Raw genomic sequence first — 24,640 nt, forward strand, 5'->3', positions numbered from 1 at the left:
AACCGGAAAAAGGGGCACCCTCCTGGAGTCAGTAGTTATTTAGTATATGGTCCTTACCTAAAGACAAGGGTTAGAAAGAAAGCTCCATCACAGACTTGCATAGAGCTGTGTGTTATGGGCATTCAGACTGTATTATTCCCCCTGCAAAGCCTGCTGCTTTGGGGTGGTGTCACATGCATGTTTGGGTGTGTCCTGACACATGGGGGTGCATTGAAGGGAAGAATCCTTTCCATGGATGAAGTGGATTGATGCTGGAAGGATTTGGCTCCCTTGTCCCACTGGTCTCCTATGGAGAAGGCTCTTCCTACTGGCCCTGGCTCTGCCATGTCACCATGACCAGACCATGAGCACTGAGGAGCACCCAAGGACAAGGAGACAGGCCTCTGGACCTCATTCAGGGTTGCTGGCCCAACTGTGGCTCTCTCCCTCTCTGCATGCTCAGCAAGCCTGCCTGGGGTCTGGGTGCAGATCCCCAGGAGTCAGAACCACAGGGTGAGGTTTCCCCAAGGGTAGCCTGGGGTAGTTTGGTGGGATTCAAATAAACGCCTTATCCTAATGTGTTTTAGGACGGAACACATTATGTCTTGATGAAGTTAAAGTAAACAGGACATTTTTTTAAAGACAATAAAAATCATGGAGGTAGCACAAAAATAATATTTGAGCAGTACTCACCACAAGCCTACCCTCAGCATTGGAGTGCTGGTTTTATACCAGGACCTCTGGTCTCTAGGGATCAGTGAGTGCATCAGAAGAGGTCCTTCTGTATCACGTTGGGAACATGGTAGCTGTCTTTGTGTCCCAGTGCCTGGTCCACCTGTCCCACTTCTTCCTGCCATTTGCCTACTGGGTATGTCTCTCCCATTGACTGTGCTGGCCTGGGCCCCTCATGGCCATCTCCTGCTCAGCTGTCCTCTAGTTCTGGTGCCTAGAATCTCCTCAGCTGTCTTCGAGAAATGCTGTTTCTGCCCTGCTCAATCACTTCAGATGGTTTCCTTTCGCCCATAGCATCCACAGCACTGATCCTGAGCTGCCTCTCACTCTACAAAACGCCTTCACTGCGACATCAGCCATTCCCCTCTCTCCATGTCTGCCTCCATCACTGCTGGTGTGCCTCTTCTCTGCTCTCCATCTGCAGATCTGGCCCACAAGGGCCAGCCCAAGTCTCATCTACTCCCTGGGGCGTTCCTTTGAATGCTGACCCACACTGGTGTCTCCATTCTCTAAATTATTTTATATATGATGTCTGTACCACACCATTAGAGTTTTTAGTATGCCATTGCAGCCCCAAAGGGATGATCCCTGTGTCCATCTGGATGGCATAGACACAGGAGCTTGCATACACATGCTATTTCCAGAACAGAATAGTCTTGCTCACAGTGAACCTCACAGAGAGCCCTGTGTAGGAGTCCACTGATGAGAAGCAGCTTCAGCATAACGAAGTGTGCCAGCTTTGGTGTCAGACCTGCCTGGTCTGATTCCCAACTATGCGACCTTCTAGCTTTGTGACCTTGGGCAAGTAGGTTTGAGGATAATATGAAACAGTGTAGAGAGCATTCAGCTCTGTACTAGGAACATGGTAAAATAATTACGATTGTTATTGTTCACCACCTGGCAAACATTTGATATGTGTAGATTAATTTCCTCAGCTAAGCTATAAACCTCCTATGGATCCATGGTACACAGGGAATATTCAGAGTAAATTTACATAATAAGTAGTCCATTTACAGCTATTGTGGGTTTTCTCATAAATTGGCTATTATGTGTAGAAGTTTTTGCAAGCTTACGTGAAACTTCAGGATACCTATATAATATGTATTATTTGTGTATTTGAGTCCCCAACAGATACAGAATTGTTAAGCCTATCAAACCACAGCCCTTTAGTGAGGACTTATTGTATGTAGGGGAGAGGGAAGGGCCTACTCCTTTCTTGCTGTTGAAACTTTGGTCTCTGACCACCCCATCTTCTTTCTCCACAGCCTCAACCTAAACCTCTGCTCACTTTTGCTACAGATTTTGGAGTATTCAGCTCTTTCCAGCAGGTGTTAGGACCAAGTTTGAGCAACAGAGGAGTTTGTGGCAGGATTACAATGCTAAGCCTTTTCTTACTCTTACTTTTGCTGGGAGCAAAACATTTAAAAGAAATATCATCCTGATCTGGGCAGCTGTTACTCAGGTTATACAACTAAAAATCCATTTATCTGTACACTTAAGATTTGTATGTCTTATATCTCAATTGTTTAAAAGGTGATCATAGTGCTTTTTGTTAGGCAAAGGAAGGCCCAGGAAATTAAGCAATGCCCTTCAGAGTACACCAGCCTCATGGAGAACAATTCAGAAGATAACAGGGAGGGATGCTTTTTGGAGAGAGCTGTTTAAACCCTTAAAAGAGAAGGATATACACCAGACAGCCTAGTTTTCCCTACTCAATTCCTAACCTTTGACATCTGGGAACCTTCTTCATTTTTCACATTTGTACCTGGGTGGAGATGCCCCGGTACCCATTTTAGATGCTCTAAACTGCCCAACTCTTGAGCTCATGGCCACTGCCTGTTCTTCAGCACAAACCTCCCTGCCATTATAAAACACAGGGGTTCAAATCCTGTCTCTGCCACCTGTGAGTTTTTTACGCACTGTAAAATGGTGATAAGAACTGCCTTATCAATCTCATGTGGTTGCTAGGAACATCAGATGTGATAATGGATGTGAAGGTTTTACAGGGCTGTGAAATACAAGCCATCAACAAAGTGCACCTCCAAGCCCAGATTCATTCCATGATATCCAGAGCCTCAGGGTTTGGAGGGGCAGTAATGCCTACTGGTCCAGCATGTAGGCTTGGGAGGTAGGCTACTTGGGTTCATTGGTCCTGGCCCTGCCACTTACTAGCTGTACGTGTGACCTTGGCTAGGTGGTTGCCCCCATGGTGCTTCAATGTCCTCATCTGTCAAATGGGAATAATGACTGTACTTTCCCCATAGAATTGTAAATGAATTAATCCAAGTAAAATACTTGGATATTGCCATGGGCAAGGATCTCTGCTAATCTTGAGAAGACATCTTTATTGGGCAGAAACAGAAAAAAGAAATTGGGTCTCATTTGAATATAACTACTTCATGTGCTAGCTATATTTTCCATAACTTGGAAATTGAAATTCACTATTTGTTGTTTTTGGGTCAGTTTTTCCATGCTGACACCTTTACTCTTTCAAGTTTACTTAATAAATAAAGGCCCCTGGTAACTTGTCCTTGCCTTCAGAGTTTTGCTGCAGCATCAATTGTGAGCTCTCTGATTTTACAATTCAGCAAAAAAGTGACAGGCTGGGTATTCTTGTTCAATCCAAGGTGAGTGCTGCATAGTCATTTTTAACAGGACACCAGATTTAGCTAAATGCTTGCAGTGAGGTAGTATGCATATTAAATTCAAGGTAGTGGTTATACGAATTGAGCTCCGGCATCTTTCTGTTATGGTTTGTGATTCTAAAAATCAAATACATATACACACACCAAAAAATAAAAATTAAATACAAGCTGGGCATGGTGGCACACAACCATAGTCCCAGCTACTGGGAGGCTGAGGAGGGAGGATAACTTGATCCCAGGAGTTCGGGACCAGCCTGGGCAGCATAATGAGACATCACTCCAAAAAACAAAACAAAACAAGAAAACGTCAAATACAATGAAATAGTGCCTTCTGTTCTGCCTAAGAGGACAAGAAACCTTTGTGATTAGAACTGTGTAACTTTTTTTTTTCATCTAGGTTTTTGAATGAATGTTTGTGAAGCCAGAGCTAGGCACAGGGCAATACAGAGAAAGGGGTAAGAGGGATGCATTTGTTGAAGGTCTGCCAAGTGACAGATGTTTTAGATGGTAGATTATTTAATTATCAGACATTGCACCATGAGTTAGGTATTATAACTTTCATTTTATAGATGAGGAAACTGAAGAGGTAAAGTCAGTTGCCCAAGTTCACTCTTCCGTGGTTGAGCTTTCCGAGGACCTCATGTTGCACTTTTTCAGGGTTATCATTCCCAGTGTGCGATATATGAATGGTGCTCCCAAGCACTTATTCCCAAGCAGTTTAAATCAAACAGGAGAGATAAAACACATAAGTAAATTAACAGTTACACATGGTAAAGTCCCATAAGGGGAAGAGAACATTCTACGTATGTTCCTAGGAGGGACGAGGCCAGGAAGATGCCTGAAGAACTCACAATCTGAAATCAGTTCTGTTGGGCTTTACATTTTGATCCAAACGTCCAAGTATGCATTTCTAGTATTCTAGGAAAAGCCAAAAATAATTATATAAATCTGTGCCTAGTCCCAGGTGGGCCAAGAAATTCTCTCAAATATCCCACAATAGCATCCCTCTTTATTTCTGTTCTGTCCTTTGCTAGACATGAAAAATGTCCCATTACACTGAGTAGAGTTACTCTCTCTCTAAACTTGATGCTCATCTGACTTACACCTTCCTGAACGAAGAGGTGATTTGCTGCATCAAGGCCTCAGCTGCCTTTCCTGGTAGGCAGGGATGGACCATCACCCACCAGACTTCCAGTTCTTGCAGGGGTGTGAGTTACAGGGAGTAAGTAGAAAATGGGGTGACAATATCTGTGGAGAAAACAGAAGTGGAACATCAATGCCCTGCTGCAGCAGGGTTGGCAAGAGAGATTTCCAGCAAATAATTCTCCCGTAAAATGAGAACTAAACAGACCTGGTGGATGTGGGGCTCAGCTACACCATCCACTGTGGTACCTGGCTCCATGGGCCAGCTCTTGAGAAAGGCATTTGCTGGAGTCCGTGGGGGCTCACTCCCTGCTGCCTGATTCCCTAGGACAGCCTCAGGGCCCCACGTGGTCTGCTCCCTGCCCAACTCCCTAGCCCCTTCCCTTGTCAGTAGCCTTGCCTCCTCCTGGGCCTGAACCCCACTGCACTTCCTTCAGTTTTTGTAGCCCTCTGTGTGTGCTCTCTTGTTGGTCTCCAGACCTCTGTCCACACTGTGCCCTATTCCTGGAGCCACCTTAGTCTTGCTTCGTCCAGCCACATAGCACTCACAGCCCAGGCCTCAACGTAGGCATCGCTTTACGGAATCCCTCTCTGAACCCACAGACCGCTGGTGTTTCAGTTGCTTGTTGAACAGACCAACCCTTGCTTCACACTGTTCCTGTCTTTCTGTTGTGGGCATTCACCCACATGTTTTTTAAAATGTGAAAGACACCACTTTGAGTGAATGTGCTCAGTGGGAGCTGTTTCTCCCTCTGCCAACATCCCCCCACCCCACCCCCATACACCTCTGAGTGGACTCATTACAGAGAGAGGCCACTGCAGTCTAGGGACACCATGGGGCATGATCACCTAGTGTCAAGGACTCAGTTGCTGATGAAGATTGTTGGTACATTCAGGAGTGCGCTGGTGCCTGATTACCATGCCTTTTCTATTCTGTTAGTCTTGGGTGGAAGCCATTACCTTAGGTTCAGTTCTGCTATTGCTAATCTTTCCTAGTCCCCTGCCTTCTTGGACCTCCAGTGACCTGGCAGTGATTAGTCACCTACCCCTCTTCTCTGAAAAGACTCCAGCTCAGGAAGAAAGTCCTGGTGTGACTGAGAAGCCTGCTTGGAAAGCCAGGACCTCCCATTGCATCTCTGCTCTCGTTTGCACTTCCTCATAAGCAAAAGCTTTCCTCGGGGGCCTTTCACTTAGTCAAATCATCATGACTGTGTGCCTTCCAGAAATCCAGGTTCTTTATTTATTTATTTATTTATTTTTATTTTTATTTTTTATTTTATTTATTTATTTTAGAGACAGAGTCTCACTTTATCGCCCTCAGTAGAGTGCTATGGCATCACACAGCTCACAGCAACCTCCAGCTTCTGGGATTAGGTGATTCTCTTGCCTCAGCCTCCCAAGTAGCTGGGACTACAGGCGCCCGCCACAACACCCAGCTATTTTTTTGTTGCAGTTTGGCCGGGGCTGGATTTGAACCCGCCACCCTTGGTATATGGGGCTGGCGCAAAATCCAGGTTCTTTAAAGACAGTTTTCTTTTATATCAGATGTCCTTCTCCTAGCCTGTGCTCCTTCCCCTGAAAAAGACACTCATGTGCAAAGAGCAAATTGAACTTTTCCTATGTTGCTCAGCAAACCAGACGTCAAGACACAAACACATCTCTTGACCCTTAATGCAAGCTCTTGTCCATTGCCATATTCTGCTTTCTGTGTGTCTCTCCCTTCTCTGGAAGAATCTTGAAACAGCCACCAAGTAGCCCTGGAGAAGCATCTGAAAGGTGTGCTAAAGCTCCAGCAACTCTGTGTGTGTGTGTGTGTGTGTGTGTGTGTTGGGAGGTCCTGCTACCTGGCTCCTGCCAATAGGGTGAAATCCTGGTATCTTGAGCTCTCCAAGGTCTGAGCCTTTGAATTCCTGAAACTAGAGAAGGTCCTGGTCAGTCCAAAAGTCCAACAAAGCAGAGGAAGATTAGATCCTATGAGCCCAATGGTGAGGAACAGAAGGAGTGGGATGGCAACCCCAGAAGCCACAAGAGAAAGGGCAGAAGTGGAGACAGTCACTGACAAAGCTCTTCATACCTATTATTTTTGAGAAATCTCTCTGCCGCTCCTTGGACAGCCATGCAAGACAGGTATCTTTGGCCTCTTTTTGAAACTGAGGTTGGAGGCAGACCTGGAACAAGGTCCCAACCTCCTAGGCTTAGCCCCACCTGTTTGTAAGAAGTCATTACCACCTTTTCCATGTCTTCTTTCCTCCCCACATGAAAAAATCACCTTAGAAAGTGCTTTCAAAAACCATAGTTTCAAAAATCATTTACTAAGAACCTGCTATGGCCAGGTTCCATGACAAGTTCCAGCCTTCCAGAGTAGAATGACCCTTGGACTTTCTCCCATGAGCATTGACAGCCTCCTGGAGAAGTTAGGACCTAAAACTGAGGTTCTTAATGTCTTGGGGTCACAAACCCCTTTGAGAAACTGATGGAAACTACGAAGAATCTTTTTAGAATAACGCTAGTGCATTTTTTTAATTTAAAAAACAAATGTTTGCGTTTGCGGGTGGCCCTGGTTTGAATGTTTGTGTTACCTGCAAAATTGATGTTGAAACTTAATCCCTAATGGGACAGTATTAAGAGATGGGGCCTTTAGGAGGTGCCTAGGTCAGAAGGGCCCCACATTCACAGATAGGATTAGCGCTTTAATTAAAGACCTTGAGGAGCACGTTCACCCCTTCCTCCCTTTTGCCTTTCCTGCTTGTAAGCATGTGGGAAGAAGGCCCTCCTCAAACCGGGAATGTCGGTACCTTGATGTTGGACATCCCAACCTCCAGAACTAAGAGAAAACAGATTTCTGTTCTTTGTAAATTACCCCGTCCTAGATATTTTGTTGTGCAGTACAAACAAACAATGACAGGAATTCACAGTCGCCCAAAGGCAGTCTGGGGACGCACCACACTCTGCCTTAGGTGTTCATGGACTGCAGATTAAAAATCCCTGGACCAGATGATAAGATTATACATGTAGTCTTGTTCTCTAAAGGCGGCTCGTTACAGTGAACAGAGGATGAAAGCACAGATGTGATTTTGGTGGTCTTTGTCATCATTGTTTCGGCAGAGTTGTACCTGTGCCACAGCGTCTCGTGGTCTTTTATTTTTTTATCCCAAGGTTGCAGGAGAAACCAAGGCAGAGAGAGGTGAGAGCAGCACCAGAACCTGTGTTGGCATCTGGAGATAATGTCCACCTGACCCAAGTGCTCTGCTTACCCGGGGGAATGATAAAAGGCCGGGTGGGATTTTGGGAAACTTAGGAAAAGAGCTGGAAGTCAAGCACAGAAGTTTTGCTGTGGGATTTATCAGGGTTTTTAAGAGAGCTCAACTTTGAGATGAACAGGAGACTTAGAAAGCCTTTATAAGGTCTTCCTAAATGATGCTGACAGCTAAGAGTGGCATGCCCCTGAGAGTCTATGATTATCTCGCAGGAAAGATCTTTATGGAGCCTTATTAAGAGCAGAGCATGTCAGTGGGAGGGAGGGAGGGAGCAGCAGTGTGTTCAGAGCTCTGGAGGGCAAGTGAGGCAGCCTCCTCGATTTGCAAAGTGCTTTGCAGTCCTTTTAGTTATTTCTGCAACAGACCCATGAAGTTGGTAGAAAACCAACCCACAAATTGCAGAAACCTAGGGTTGTTATGGCAGGAGGTAATGGGCCATCCATCCAAAGATATCCCTAAAAATGTAGGTGGACACCCCCCCACCACCACCACCAGGGTTTGCTCCTTTACAGCCAGGGGGATCTGATCATCTAGGTTAGAATGCCTCCTCTATTCCCAAACTCTGGAGTCCCCCTGGTCCCCTATTGGTGGCTTCTTTGGTGGCTTCCTCAAACAAAGGCCACACACGCAGGCTGTCTCCCCAGTGAGATGATACCCCCCTCACATGTGCTTACCAAGTATAGGAAATCCCTTCACCCCATGAACCCTCCCAGAGCCTGACAGTTTAAGCTTCCGACTTAGGTGTCTGTAAGGAAGGAAATACAGAAATGGACTGAGCCAAGGACAGACCCAGGTGAGATCCGCTGAGAGCATTTGGTCCAGTCCCTATATTTGACATGTGGGGAGGCAGTGTGACACAGCTTTGGAACTAGATTATGAGGACTGATGGTGAGGGTGATAATAGTAGCATGTTTTGAGCTCTATTCGAGCATTCAGGGCATGGTGAACTGGTATTAATGGTACCGTATGCGAGATGAGCTTTGTGGTGTGGTTGAGGATCCGTGTTATGCATTAAGGCCTCTGCACAGAGCCCAGATCCAGCACCTTCTAGGTGTGTAACTGTATGTTTCCTATTGTGCCTATTCCAAACTACCATTGATTTTGTGTTTTAAAAAAATACAAGTTTATTATTTTATAATTCTCTTGGTCAGAAGTCCCATTCACCAGACTAAAATCGAGGTATTGACGGGCTGCATTCCTTTCTGGGGTTTCTAGAGGGAGAAGTGTGTTCTGCTCTTTGAGACTGTTGGCAGAACCCCCCTCCTTATAGTCATAAGAGCCCCCTTTTCATCCTGACTGTAAATGTAGGCCTGTTTCCAGCGGCGGCTGCCACACTTCTTGGCTTGCAGCCTCTTAACTCCATCTTGACAGCCAGCAAAGGCTAGTCGAGTCCTTCTCAGTCACCTCTCTCTGATCCTTCGTCTGTTGTTGCATCTCTCACTCTTTCTCTGACCCAGCCAGGAAAGCTTCTCTGCTTTTAAAGATTCATGTGATTAGATTGGACCTACCCAGATAATCCAGGATAATCTACTCATCGCATAACCTTAATGGCATCTGCAAAGTCCCTTTTGCCACATTAAGTTGCCAGGATTAGGCCGTGAAAATCTTTGGGGAGGCCATTATTCTGTTCGTCAGAGTGACCTGGGGAAATCTGCCTGACTCGCTGGTTGTTTTAAGTGGGAAATACGGTGGCACCCAGCTTTGGGTTGTGAGCATTGAACGCGAAATCCCTCGACAGAGCACCAGCCACACGGTAAACACTTAGCTGGTGTCCGCTGTGGGAGTTGTTATCAAACCTGTTTTACAGTTAAGGAAACAGATTTGGAGATGTTCAGTAACTTGCCTGAGGAACAAGATTCATCCTTCTTGAGAGGAGGACTGCTTTATGTCCATCTCTCATTGCCCACAGCACCTGGCCCAGAAAAGATGCTCAGTAAATCTACCAAATGAATGACCAAGAACCAGGAAGAGTAAGTGACTTGGATGAGTGCCGTTAGACTCAGAGAATGTCAGGGATGCAGGCACTCTTACAAGAGGTCAAGTCCAAGGCTCTCATCTTACCCCTGGGAAGCGGAGGCCCAGTGGGGAAAGGGCCAGCCCCAAGAGACAAGTAGCCCAGAGCCCCAGAATGTAGCCAGTCTTCTGTCCGGCCATTATGTCTTCCTCTGCCCCAGTCTATGTTTGCTTCTCTGGAAGTCTTGAGACCCTGTAGCTTAAGCTGAGCCAGAGGCAAGTCCAGTGGGATGGAGGTGTGGATGCTGATCCTGGCCCCTGGTGTGACCTCAGAGGGACTGGAAGAGTGGGGACATTCACCCTTTCTTCTTACAAGTAGCCTCTGGCAAGGTCTATCTGTAGCTGGTCCTCAGGCTTCTCTGGATCTCCTGAGGCAGCTCCCTAACAGACAGCAACCACAGGCCCAAGGCCAACTCATGGCTGTGTCCATCCCCCTCTGCTGGGACATAAGACTGCAGGGCCTAGTCAGGGGACTTGGGTTTTAATCTGCCCGTGTACACCTACGGCTTTATGTATTTAGGACCCTCGGCTCGTTGGGACTGAGTTTTCCCCATCTGTAATCCGTCTGGACACCTTCAGGGTCTCAACCCCAGTTCCAGGTCCCTTTCAGAAGGATATTTCAAGAACATTCACCTTGTTCTCCAGCATGGAGATGTGTGGTTTTCCCAAGGGCTCCTGGCTCTGCTATGGCTGACTACAACTTGCAGCCAGCGAGGTCTTTCAGGGCAGCTGGTAGTGACCCGCATCTCCCTGGGAGCCAGCTAAGGCTGGACAGGTAGTCACCAGTGTCTGGAGCTTGAGGCTCTACCTCATGTCAGGGGCAGCCACAGGAAAAGCCTTTCTGTCTCTGCAGCGCATGATGTGGCATTCATGCTGTCACTGGAATTAGGGCTTTGGTGTGTGTTTGAGGAAGGTTAAGCAAAATCTTTCTAGGCAAAAGATGGCCAGTGTCATGATGTCAGGGCTACCAGGTTTAACTTATAGGAAGGACAAAATATGTAGGTGGTACCCGGAAAGAGTCCCTAACGTGATCCTACTACGCGCCAGCCCCAGTATTTAACACTTTGGCTCATTGCTTGCTTCGATTTACGCTGGTCCCTTGAGGCAGGTGTGACCTGCTCAGTTTTACAGATGAGGAAATGGAGGTTGGGAAGCAGTGACTCTCTCTGGTCATGCAGAGGGTACTAGCAGGAATGATGTGGGCTCCAGCTATTTGAATCTGGGCTTCCTTTGGTTGCCAGGTCAACATCTGAGTGTGTGTACTCTGTCTAGATATGATGGGGCCAGAGCCATCTTCCGCCTTCCGGTGGGAGGGTGGAGCTCGTTCTAGCAGATAGGGAAATGAGTAGAACAGTGGCATAATCCTGATAGCTTCATTCATCAGTAAGACCATAACCATGTATTGAGTGTCTGCTGTGTGCACTGTTCTAGTCACAATGACAAACACAAACAGTTAACTAAATGGGGTTGAAATGGAGGAGAGCGGGGTGGCTACTTTAGCTCAGGTGGCCAGAGAGAGCTCCTGGAGGAGTGAAACCTGAGCCAAGACTTAAATGATGAGAGCCGTGTGGCCATGCAGAGATCCAGGGGAAGAACTTTCTTCTTTATTTATTTATTTATTTTTTTATTAAATCATAGCTGTGTACATTGATATGATCATGGGGCATCACACACTAGCTTCATAAACCGTTTGACACATTTTCATCACACTGGCTGACATAGCCTTCCTGGCGTTTTTCAGTTATTGGGCTAAGATACTTACATTCTACATTTACTAAGTTTCACATATATCCTTGTAAGATGCACTGCAGGTGTGATCCCACCGGTGCCCCTCCCTCAATCCACATCCCCCCCTCCCCTTCCTTTCCCCCTTTCCCCTATTCTTAGGTTGTAACTGGGTTATAGCTTTCATGTGAGAGCCCTAAATTAGTTTCATAGTAGGGCTGAGTACATTGGGTACTTTTTTTTCCATTCTTGAGATACTTTGCTAAGAATATTTTCCAGTTCCATCCATGTAAACATGAAAGAGGTAAAGTCTCCATCTTTCTTTAAGGCTGCATAATATTCCATGGTGTACATATACTACAATATTAATCCATTTGTGGATCCATGGGCACTTGGGCTTTTTCCATGACTTAGCAATTATGAATTGGGCTGCAATAAACATTCTGGTACAAATATCTTTGTTATGATGTGATTTTTGTGACCAAAAATCCATCCATTACAGGATTGAATGGCAGGTCTATGAACTTTCTAAACAGAAGGAGCAGGGATGCAAAGACAGAGACGGTGGTGAGCCGTAGTGACCTGGAGACGGGGAGACTTACTGGGATGGCTGGAGCTCCAGGAGGGGGATTTAAGCATTTTTTCTGAGTGTGCTGGGAAGCCATAGGAGAAAGTTAATTAGGAGAAAGATATAACCTGAGTTAAATCTTTGGCTTTGCTTTGGCTGCTGCATGGAGCAGGGGCTATGGGAGGGCAGGAGAGGAAGGGGAGACAGGGAGGGAGCCGCTATAGTCCTTGAGTCCTCAAGGTGGGACCTGGACCAGGCTTGTGGCAGGAGACTGTGAGAAATCAGCGGAACCAGGCAGTATTTGGGGGTTAGAGTCACGGTTAGGACGGTGGTGATGGTGTGCTGGCAGACCACCCAGGGTGGGAGGGAAGCCCTGTTTGCACTTGGCCAGTTTCTGTGGTGTAAGGTTCCCACCATGGCTGGTTTCAGGCTACCGATCTGACCAGAGAACAGTGTGCACAGTTACATCTCCTGAGCTGGTACAGGCCAGCCCTGGCACACACCGGGTTTTAGGCTGTGCGAGCTGAGGAAGCAAGAACTGAAGAGCATTCTGAGCCCTCTGGTCTGAGCCCACAGAGGGACGGGAGGCCATCCACTGAGGTAGGGTGGACGAGAGGTGGAGAGAAAGCACATGGGCATTGGGGGAGACCATGGGTTGGCTCTGGCCGTGTTAGTCTTGAGATGTACGTTAGACACACGTTTTATAGATTCTGGGCACTGCACACTTCATCTCATTTAAATGTTAATCCTTTCAATAGCTATGAGTTTGTTGGTTTCTTCTCTGTTCACAGAACAACAAACTGAGAGTGAAGGGGCTGAGAAGTCTTACCAAGGCTCTGTAGCCAGTAAATGACAGAGCTGAGTTTGAACTTGGTTGGGTTTGGCCCTCCCCCAAGAGCATAAACTTGGCACGTACTGCCCTCCCCTTACCCTGCAGAAACAATCCCACCCTCACCCTCATCTCCAAGCTACATTTTGGGAATTTTAAAAATTTGGGACAGCCTTCAGACAACAGCAGAAATTACAGAATGGCTACCCAAAAACCACAACCCACCCTCAGAGGTATTGTGTGGTTTTGTCTGTAAGGAGTGGGGTGAAGAGGTGGGGAGGGGAAACTTTGTTTGTTTCGTTTTGTTTTATTGGCCTTTACAGTGTTTTGTGTTCTTTTTTTTTTTTTTTTTTGTGGTTTTTGGCCGGGGCTGGGTTCGAACCCGCCACCTCCGGCATATGGGACCAGCACCCTACTCCTTGAGCCACAGGCGCCGCCCGTGTTTTGTGTTCTTAAAGAGGGAGAAAGAAAGAAATGTAATGTCTTTAGGTAAGTCTGCCGGGCACTGCCACTCGGGCTCCTCCGTCCCCTACTGACTCACCACCTGCCCACTTTAGACACATTATGCTCGCTTGGTCTGGGAGGCATTGCTTGTCCCTTGCTCTGGAGGAACCCAGGCAGAGTTGCCTCTGCAGCCTGGTTCTTGGCTTAGTCCTTGGCCTCGGGGAGTGAGCACGTGGCTCCCACCCCATCCCAGGGCCTTAGATGCGCTCTGTGCTGCGCCCTTCCTGACTAGTGTCAGCTACTGAAGGCGTCACTATACTTCCATGGTAAGTGTTGGGGTCTCTCTGACTCAATGCATGTTGAAGCTATCCCACCTCTTTCCCAGACGGTTTTATTGTTAATGCTTTGCTTATTTAATGAAGCTTGGAGGTGTTGTTTTTCTCTATCTGCAGCCTGTTGGCCCTCTTTCTGGTGATACAATCAATTTAATGGTGTACTTTAGAATCACCAGTTGTGGCTGGAACTGAGTGAAATGCTGCCATCATGTAGTCTGGCAAGAGCACACGGCCAGCATAGTAGCTGCATCTGCCTGGCTCCCTTGGACTGAGAGGCCTCCATCTCCTACCTGGGCAGTGCTGGGCTTCATTACCTGAAGAGGCATAACAAGATTGACAGGAAGGTCTCACCCTGAAGTTGATGTGACCAATTACCCCTGAGCATAGTTCCGGGCTGACAGTACTTTCCAGAGCCTGGGTGGGAGGCCAGCCTGCTGTTATCTGTATAGTTTATATGTTCCAAGTGCAGCCAGAGAGGAAGGTTTCCCCAGGCTCAGTCAGGGCCATAGCCAGGCTGGGCTAGGACAGGTAGAGACACACCTGCAGACCTGCAGAGTGGCAGAGTGCTACAGATGTTTTTGTTTATGTGCCTCTTTAGTAAAAGGTGTTTGAGCTCACATGTGTATGTACATACTATATATGTCTAATGTGTATTTCTGTATGTATAATATATACCCTAAAATATATGTAAATATATTTGTAGAAACAGAAAGACTATGTATACTTAAATGCATAAGGACAAATAGAAAAACATGTGTTAACTAAAAGTTATTGTAACTAGCAATACCAAAATATAATGTTTTTTCTGTGCCCCTGTGGATCATGATGGTGTCCACCCCGCAACTTGAGCTGGGGTCTGGGGCAGCTGTATGGTGGGCAGAGCATGTGGTGTCCAGAAAACTTGGTTCCAAGGCCCAGTTCTGCTAACTAATTTGCAGCATGTGGTGGGCACATCTCTTCACCTCACTTCCTTCATGTCTGTGTAGGTGTCACCTTCTTAGATATTTTCAGACCACTGTATTAAATTAGCATCCTACTGTTAGGGTACTCAACCCATCACTTAACTCTGCTTTATATTTCTTAAAAGTATTTTGTGCTGGCGTGTGCGTGTGTGTGTGTGTATTTTGTTGGCTATTTCCCCCATGTATGCTTCATGAGAGCAAGGATTGTCTGTTGTTCTCAGCTGCACACCTGGCACATAGTAGAATCTCAATAAATATTTATCGATTGAATGAATTAACTTCTCTTTATATAACCTAATGCTACTTAGGAAGCTTTTGTAATGGAGGAGAAATGAAAAATGACCTTAATGCTTGAATGGAGGATTTCGAGGATGAGGGTGGAATCATTTTGAAGACTATCTGCTTTTTTTAGAAGACACTATTGTTGTCTTTACCTATGGTTGAGAGGTTCGGTTACCTATAAGTAATTGAACTTCTGCTGACTACCAGATACTGTTCTAGGATGGATGGATGAATAGATAGAATTTAATCTTCATAATAACGCAACGAAATAGCGTTTCATTGTCTCCATTTTACAGATTAAAAAAAAAATACTTGAGGCCCCAAAACTCAAGTATATCTACTTCCAAAGTGTCTAAAATCATGGCTGACAGATGGCAGGTGCCCAGAGAGTATCTGTGGAATGAAAGAAATTCCAGCTCATTACACTCCTAGAACTTCTCAACCTTTTCTGGAAGTAGCCCTCATGGCAGAGGAGAGTTAAGTGCGTACCCAAGGAGGTCAAAGGGCATTACCTAAGGCAGCCCACCTCAAGCCCAGAGTTTCTATGACATCTGGCTTTTTATTTTAAAAATCCACATGAATTTTTGCATTCTCCTTTCTATAGTGAAATAAACTCCTCCTGTTTGTTTCATTATAAAAGTGATGCTTTTGACTATTTAGCTACTTACATAATTTAAAAAAAAAAAACTTCAGTAAAAGCTGCTGCTCTGCATTCACCTCGGGGATGGTGCGTCCCTGGTATACGTTTTATGCACCGAGGAGCTATCCAGCCCTGTGTACAAAGCCTACAATGGAGGCCCTTGTGGGGCCTGGTCTCCTGGTCTCTTTCATGCCCCACAGCAGGATCTCATGCCACTTGTGCCCTGTGCAAACACAGCTTGTCCAGGGGAGGCGGGATATTCTCTTCCAAGCCCCAACCATCTGTTATTTCAGACCCAGGATGGTGGCTGCATCTGGGCGAATGGGGCCTTCAGCAAACAGTGCCTTGCCCAGTCCCTGATAAGGGGTCATCTCTCAAGCAGATTTTATAGCTCTGCTCTTCATCCACAATCAGAGAGTGGGTGGGGAGATGCAGGGAATACAAAATATCCTGAAGCTGTTGGAATAACCTTTGTGGTTTGCTTTATATAAACCAGAGATCCAGTTTGGTGTGCAGAATAAACCACTGAGACTCAGCCCACAAGACTTCAATGTTGGATAGCTGAGGGCCTCTTTGGGGGTTAATACTTGAGTGACTGTGTTTCTAAGCATCTTTAATGTGGAGTAAAAGCTCCAGGATTTCTGCTGCCTCTTAGGCAAGGTGTCTTCACTCTTTGTTTGCCTTTCACTCTTTGTTTGCCTTTTCCTAGAAACTGAGTCCAGGTATGCCCAGAGTTATAGAGTGGTTTATAACTGGAAGGCCTTTTTGAAGGATAGCTTTGAAGGTAACAATAATAATAATAAAATAAGTGAAACCAGAAAGCCTTGCATTTCCCAGAATGGCAAACTGAGGCCAAAAGACTGAAAGGGAGACCCCACCCTAGTGTAATCTGTCATCCTGCACCCTCATAGCCCAGCACTGTATAGACGGTGCCTGGGATGTCTGTCCTTGTCAGGAAACAGCTGAAGCTTTATCCATCTTTTCTTTGTTTGTTCGTTTGTTTTTTTTTTTTTTTTTTGAGACAGAGTCTCACTTTTTCAGCGTTGGTGGAGTGCTGGGGCATCATAGCTCACAACAACCTCAAACTCTTGGGCTCAAGTGATTCCCTTACCTCAGCCTCCCGAGTAGCTGGGACTATAGGTGCCTGCCACAACACCTGGCTATTTTTAGAAACAAGGTCTCGCTCTAGCTCAGGCTGATCTGGTCTAGCTCATGAGCTCAGGTGATCCTCCTGCCTTGGCCTCCCAGAATGCTGCTATTACAGGCGTAAGCCACTGTGCCCTGCCAAAGCCTACAGCACCCAGTATTCCCAGGCGATCTCCCATCCAAGTACTAACCAGGCCCAACCCTGCTTAGCTTCCGAGATCAGATGAGATCGGCTGCATTCAGGGTGCTATGGCCGTAGACAGTCCATCTTTTCTAATCTGGTTAGTCCCCACCCCGTGGATACGTCATATAGCCGGGACCCAAAGATATAAGAAGAGGTGAGGAGAATGAGGATGTCCCGATCCAAAGCCAGGATGGCCCCATTATCATCTTACTCAGTTTGACTTACTCTTTATGTGAAAGACTCGGTTGGCCCATGTGCAGACTCATCCCAGCCCTCTCCATGGCCAGGTCTGGCTCGTGGCTGACAACTCATCTCCCGACTCTCTGTAATCTAGGGTGGGAAGCTTCAAGAACCCTTACTAGGTAGGCGCAGAGCAGACTCATTCTTACCCAGAGAAAAGACCCCCTTCATTCACTTCTCTGCCCAAATGTCGCCTCTCCCAACAGGCCTTCCAGGATACCCTGTCTCAAATAGTTCTTATCACTTGCTGCCTTCCTATTCTCTGCTTAATTCTTCTCCATTTGTCACCACGGCTCATGTATTTATTTGTTCATTTTCTATTTTCCCTTTCTAGAATGTATGTTCTCTGAGAGCCAAGTCCAGGTCTATTTTATTCATTGTTGTATCCCCAGCAGCTAGAGAAGTACCTGGCATGTTCTCTGTGAGTGTGGATTGGAGACATAGTAAGACTCGGGGAACTACTTGGGAGAGACTGGCTCAAAAAGAGTGTGAACGCCCCTTTCTAAACCAACTTAAGTAAGTCTTAATGCAGACTGTGTTTGAATAGAGCTTCATCAAAGGGTTCAACTGTGATTCTTTCAAAAATTGTCAGGCTTGGTACTAATCACTGACACCTGAAGTCAAGGGGTTTTGATCCCTTGGTTGTCCAACCTGTATATCCAAGGGGGCCTCTGCTCCTTTGAGGTTCATTATTCTCCCACCTGGCAGGACAGGGGCCTTGGCAGGAGGGAGCCCAGTCCCAGGAGAAGGTGTGCCTCAGTTACAGAGCCATCCCCATGGCTGCCTGCCAGTACTTTTCCCATCTGGTTGACAGATCAGAGAGAGAAAGAGAATGTGGGAGCTGAAAGGGCCCTGGGCCATCTGGTCCATTCCCACCTAAGGACACATAGCAAGGCATTGACAGATGCCTGCTTTCTTTCTATACTATTGGTGGTCTTTTGATGTTCCCTCCCTCTTACAGCCTCCCCTATGAAAAAAAAAAAGAAAAAAAATACCCCAAAGTTTAGTAAGCGCCCCCTAAGGCTTGTTTTAGCAGACTGGGCCCCTTGAGCCTGTAATTCATGCATCTTCAGAAATGTGCACAGTAAGACAAAGGGTGTTTCTGGCTAGAGAGAGTGGCTTGGAAGAGTCACGCATTTCCCAGGTTTGTATTTCTTGGAATTCTGTTTCTGTGGGCTTTTAGTGTGTGTTCTGTATCTCCCCTGAAAAGAGTTGTAAGGTCAAGTAGTGTAGAAAATGTCGCCTGCCATAAAAACTCTTGGAGAGGCACAATGGACTTTAGCATATTAAAGGCTCTGAGAAGTTCTGTAGTTAAGAAAAATCCAACAGCTCTTTTTGTATAATTCAGAGTTTCTCACGCTTGTCTGACCTCAGAACTCTTATTGCGTGAAAAACCATTAGCCTCTCACAGAGCTAGTCTTCCTCCAGCCACAGACAACCAGATCACTCAAGGGAGTATCCAGCATTCACTTTTTGTTTCATACAGCCCTGCTTTTTCTTTAACAGTATATAGTGAAAAATAATAATAATAATAATAATGCATACAGGGGAAGGGGGAAAGTGCCCGCCAACCAACTTTTTATTCCTTGTAACCAGAAGGACACAAGAAGGACAGCTTCTCGAGACATCTCCCCTTCTTTATTACCCTGTGATTCTGTTTTTGTTGTCCTAAGAGCCTACAAGGCTCTTTCCGTATTGTGAGTACAGCAGAACAGGTCCTCTACACAAATGGCTTTCAAGACAAGCCAAAAAATAATTCACCTTTAGGAAAGTGCATCGGTGACACTCACATAGCTTGAGAGGGAGAGTACAGATGCGCTGAGTGGATTTGAATACTGCCATCACCCGGGAACATTACTTAGTCTATCTGTGTCTGTTTACTCACCTGTAAGATAAAGCATACATAGTACCTGCCTAAGGCTGTTTTGAGGATTACTTGGGATCCATGTTTAATATTTAACAGTGGTTCTCAACCTTCCTAATGCCCTGACTCTTTAATATAGTTCCTCATGTTGTGGTGACTCCCAACCATAAAATTATTTTCATTACTACTTCATAATTATAATTTTGCTACTGTTATGAATCATTATGTAAATATCTGATATGCAGGATGGTCATTCAATCCTCAAAGGGGTCGCGACCCACAGGTTGAGAATTGCTGATTTAGAATGATGTCAGTGCAAAGCCAACATTTATGAACAGTTACCTATTACTGCTGTTATCGTAGAATGAGAGCTGTCTGTTGGCAGCAACTTTGTTTTGTTCACTACTGTGCTGCCAGTGTCTGGACAAGGACTGGCACATAGTAGGTGCTTAGTAAAGATGGGATGAATGAGTGAGCAAGAAAATGGTCTTCTCTGTTTCTGAGAGGCAGATTGCAGCCAAGTGGGTGGCAGGTTAAAAGTGAGTGGCTTGCTGCGGGGCAAGGCCTTTGCTTCCTCTGCCCTTTCCTCTCTGTGCATGAGTGAGAGGCTAGCACCTAGGAGACGCACGTCACAGCATGGAACTCAGATGCAGAGCGTGAGATGGTTCCTAGATGACAGTGTCATCTGAATGTTTGAGGCCTCAAAGTTCCCAGCCTTATGGATTTCTATTCCTGATTACCACACACAGGTCTGTGTCTGCCCAGCCAGAGTTGCTGAGCACTGTCTGTGAACACACAGTGAGCACTGTCTACCCTTGGAGTCTCACAGGGAAGATGCTGTCTGTGGAGTTACCTTGGAAGTGGAAATGGCAATGGCCCTAGCTGTTGAAAGGGGACAAGACCCCCTTAACCACCTTGACGACTCTTGTTCACCAAAGGCTCTGCGTCCCCTCTTCTGTGGGTTGGCACTGTGGAATGGCTTATGAACCCTTGGCCTGCTGGTGCTGATTTTACCCTCTCCCGAGGAAACATAACCAAGGCAGTGGGCCAAAATAAGCAGCCCAGACGCTGTGCTGACCCAGCTTTGCTGGGAAGTGTGGCATTGATTTGTCCCCAGCCTCTTTGCTGGTCAGTAACCTAAACTTATGCCTGAGGCTTCTGAGCTGGGTGGTTGATTCTACTCCATTTCATGGCAGTGGTTTACCCAAACATCCACACCCACATTGTTTATATTCCTAAAAGAACCAGGGTTTACCCTGAGTTAGGACCAGAAGTGGCTCTAGCTGCCCAGCCCTCCTGGCCTGGCTAGAGCTAAGAGGGGTTCCCCCTAAGGATAGTCTGCATGTCTTACCTCCTCTGATCAGTTGCAACTAGTCCAGGGAGTGGCAAAGGTTTGAGCAAGCCCTTGTGCAGCCAGCCAGGCTCCTGGGCTTGGCCTCTGGCCCAAAATGTCCTCAGGCTGGGGATTCTTCTGGTCAGTGGGGAGGTGCATATCAGACTGGTCTCTGGAAGACACACTCAAGGGCTGCAGCTGAATACTGTCTTTCAGGAAGTGCAGCTGGAAAGAGGGCTTAGCTGTGACTCAGCCAGGCCTGTGGTTCCTCAGGCTCACCCGTGAGGCTCTAATAGCCAGTTTGGGGCAGTCTCATTGACAGCCTGCATGAGCCTGTGAATTATTTCAAAGCTAATCCAGCCTCGTGGTTCCACAGCTTCCCTTTTCCCCAACCCCTGTATGGTGTGCCTCTCAGATGAGGGAGTGCCCTGTGAGGGTGCAGGAGTTTATGGTTCGGAATAGGGCCAGTGCCACCAGCCCGGCCCCACACTTCTGTTCCATGCTGCACATGTAGGGAGTCCTTTCCAACTCAGCAAAAGAGAAAACATTCTAGCCCTAGAAATTGAGGAAACCAGTGTGCCTCCCTCCGTCTTGTCATCTGTCTGGGTCAGAGAGCCTGTACCATGCGGGAGTGGATAGTGCACCGTAGCTGGCTAGTTGATGTTGAGCCACCAGCTTCCTTGAGAATGTTATTCCTCTCTCCAGCCCACAGCTCCTCAGGGAGTTTAAATATGGTGCTGGGGGCAGTTTGGATACACAAAAGACACCCATGCTCTGACCAGGTGGAGATGCTCAGCCACAATTCAGCTCTCAAGGTGCACTTGGAAGAGGCGTGGCGTGTAGAGTTCATGTCCCCATGAGGGCTGGTGATAGAGACAGGTTACTTCTTCTAACATGTGGCTCTCTCAAAGAGATTCCAGAACTTTCCTCTGATCACAGTGGCTAGATCATCCAGAAACTTGATGTAGATAAGTTCAGGCTGTTATTCTTGGTTTTACTTCTTTGGTAAAGGGAAAATAATGTTCTCCCATTATTGCTTCCCAGATCTTTCTTGAAGCAAACCCACATTGATCTACTTTGGGGAGAAGAAATGAGTGTATGGGCAATTCCGGCCATAGTTTAAATTGCAGAATGAAACCTTAGGCTTAACTTTCAAAGTAGGTTGTGTTGGAAAAAAGAGAGCCTGATTTAAATGGTATCTTTTCTATTCCCCACCAAAAACACAGAGAGACAGAAAATATTAACTATGCCATCAGAGGCAGATTGGAAGAGAAAGTGGAGGTGTGCTCTTAGAGGCTTTAGAAATTTCCAGATATGACTTCCAAACAGGTCTAAACCACACCGTTCCAGGTCAGCTCATCCAGTTTATATTGGCCAAGGTCAGAGAGACAAAGCACTCTGCAAACCAGCCTTCTGACTCCCAGTCCAGTGCTCAGCTCCACTTAGCCACGATGCTTCTTGCCTAGACTGACCTTCCCAAGCTGGTCATGACTCACCAGAGCAAACTGGTCTCGTGGCATTACAGTCACACCAGCCGCTTTGTTCCCAGACTCACTGATCTTCTGTAATCATCAAATACCTTATGGCTTTAAATGACTTTTGATTGTTTTACAAAGTCAGACTCACCAACAGAGAATGAACTTTTACCACCATTACATATTTTCAGATTCTAAATATATTCTGAAAATAGCAATCAGAAGTGCTTTAACACTAGCAGTGTCACAGGAGCATTTGGGTTGTGCATTTGGATATGTCTCGTTTCACCAGTTACTGCCGGGTAATCTCAGAGAAGCTTACTTTAATTTATCTGTACTTCAGTACCTCATCTACAGGAGGGGAATAATAATAGAACCTAATTCCTGAAACTGTTGTGAAGATGAAGTGGAATGCTATACATAAAGTGCTTAGCGTGTCACACATAATAAACACTCAAAAATACTTGCTATCGTTTATTATGTTTTATTTTATTTGGGGGTCAGCCTCCCACAGTTGTACATGTTATTGACCAACGCAAATTAATATAGTACAAAGAACACGAAGCATCAAAGGACTAAAGAGAAGTGACTTTAGCAGGTGGGGTTTATAAAGTTGTTCCACAGATATTAACCACCTACTGTTTGCCAGACAGGGAACCACACATTGGGGTGAATAAGACAGACATGGGCCTACTGTCATGAACCACCCCCCTTCCATTAGGGGAGACAGGCGTTTAGTGGGGAGTTCCCAAAGTGCAGAGCATTGCCACACAGATGCCCAGCGTCTGAGAGAAGAGGAAGAGAGTAGAAACCCTTCTGGTGGCCACCCCAGAAGAACAGAGCCATCTCGCTGGAAATCGGTCTGTTTAAATTTAACTCGAGGGGGAAAAACACAGCTATTTCATTTCGAAACTGGAATTCTCCCCCTATGTGTTTTTGGGAAGCACAGATGCCTTGGCGTTTTCCCTCTAACAATAACAGAGATTGTTCGCAATTATGAATGGTTTTGGTTGACTTCAGCTCCAACAAAACCATGAATCATTTCATAACTTCTGAAATTGCAAAGAAATAACAAACGCTCTGGCTCCAGAAAAAAAAAAAATGGACACATTAAGAAGCACAACGTCCGCTAAATTAAAATGTGAATCCTTTTTTGTTTGTTTAGCAGCTGCACATTGCACGGCCACCTGGCAGTGGATAAGAAAGCCAAGTTAGTATCTAGGTACCTGGGGCACCACTTGTACAGCAGTCTCATCTGTGGACTCCACAACCGGCCATGATATAAACTTCTCTCCCTGTCTTTCTCAGAGCTACAGGACAGCAACATCATTTCATATATTTTGCTGTGTTCTGAGGAAGTGAGGGGAGATGCTTTGACTAAGGCTCACGTGGCAGCCCTCTCTACATGGACCCCATCACAGAGACCACCTCACACACACTCTTCCGTGGGACCACTTTGTTCAGCACAACTGTTGTCTCCTCCTGTGGTCTGGCCCCAAGATGAGGTTTTCTAAAGGTGGGACCGAGAAGATCCAGCTTTCCTTGATCTGTGACAGCCTATCAGGCACCAGCAGGGCCTGGGATTGGAGCAAGGCTGAGATATAGGTTGGCAGCTCCAAGTCTTCTCCCTTCATCTGGAAAGCTGACTTCTCCTTTAACGGCTATGGACACACACACATCCTTGCCTGCGGTCCACCTCGCCTGTGCGTACAGGCACAGACATAGTGGGTTCTAACACTGGTGGGGGGTGGAGACCAGACTGGGGTTTTGGGAGCAAGGACATGACCACAGTGCCACAGTCGTGAACTCACCCTTCCCGTCCCGTGGATGTTGTTTTCCATGTCAGTAATGTCAACGTGGCTATGAAAACTTGAAAAGAGACTTCTTTTAGAAAACAGTGCCAGGGGAGCAATTGTTCTGTTTCCTCAAGTCTGTTTCCACTCCTGGTCTGTTCCCACACAGGGGCTACAAGACAGACAGCCATAGACTCAGACCCACTGGTATAGCAAGCCTTGTCCACACACACTTTTTTAAAAAATATTTTGTTATTCAGTATTTATTATAGATAAGTTAGGATATACAGACTAAGAAAGGAAGATAGTATAACCAACATTTCTAGTACTCAAAGGAAACCATAGTTAGCATTTTGGTGTATATATTTCCAGACTTCTTTCAATATGTGTGTATGCATTTTTGAACAAAAATTAGTATCAAACTGAGCCCATAATTTTATTGCCCCTCTTTACTCTCACTCTGAACTTTTTGCTGTAATAAGTAGAGTTGCATATCACTTTTTATGCCTTGCCTACGTCTCTGCAGATCTCTCCGAAGAGCTTTCATTTCCCTCTCCCTGTCACCAGAGAAAGAGGCAATAGGAAATACTTTACTGTCGCGTCACAGACTCCCGTCCTGGGCCTTTTTGAAAGTTTTGCACTAGCCTATCGCAGCGCTGTCCACGACCCTCCCTGCTTTGGGCTGTGGCTATGAGGATGCCCAGTCCACCATCCAATGCATTGCTGAGGAAACTGTCAGCTCTGCAAAGACACCACCAGCTTTGGCACCGTGGAAACTGTGGGAAGTCACCTCATTGCTATTCACAGGCACTGAGTAGGTCATCTCAGCAGAGAAAAGGGAATTGTATCTTGATAGAACTCTTTTGATAATTGTGTGCTTTAATAAAAGGCAGCCAAGTCACAGTACCCTCCCTAGCCTAGACTTCCTGCAACTAGGAAAAACCTGCAGAGACAGAGAGAGTTGTAGGAACATTCTAGATAGGCCCTGTCCCCAGCTGCTGAACCCACAGGCACTGGCAGGGCACCACGTGGTAAGAAGATGTTTCCCTTT

At 46.2% G+C, this 24,640-nt stretch overlaps 1 protein-coding gene and 1 non-coding gene across 3 annotated transcripts in view; one reads left to right on the forward strand and one right to left on the reverse strand.

Annotated features, from left to right (window-relative positions):
* GNAO1 (G protein subunit alpha o1) overlaps window positions 1-24,640 on the forward strand; it is a 171,377-nt gene that overhangs the window by 22,387 nt on the left and 124,350 nt on the right. The window lies entirely within an intron of this gene.
* On the reverse strand, window positions 16,843-16,961 carry LOC128579904 (5S ribosomal RNA). The gene has a single exon (XR_008378297.1). It is a non-coding gene; the product is annotated as a 5S ribosomal RNA (ribosomal RNA).

Source organism: Nycticebus coucang, chromosome 2 (genome assembly GCF_027406575.1).
Source record: "Nycticebus coucang isolate mNycCou1 chromosome 2, mNycCou1.pri, whole genome shotgun sequence".
NCBI lineage: Eukaryota > Metazoa > Chordata > Mammalia > Primates > Lorisidae > Nycticebus > Nycticebus coucang.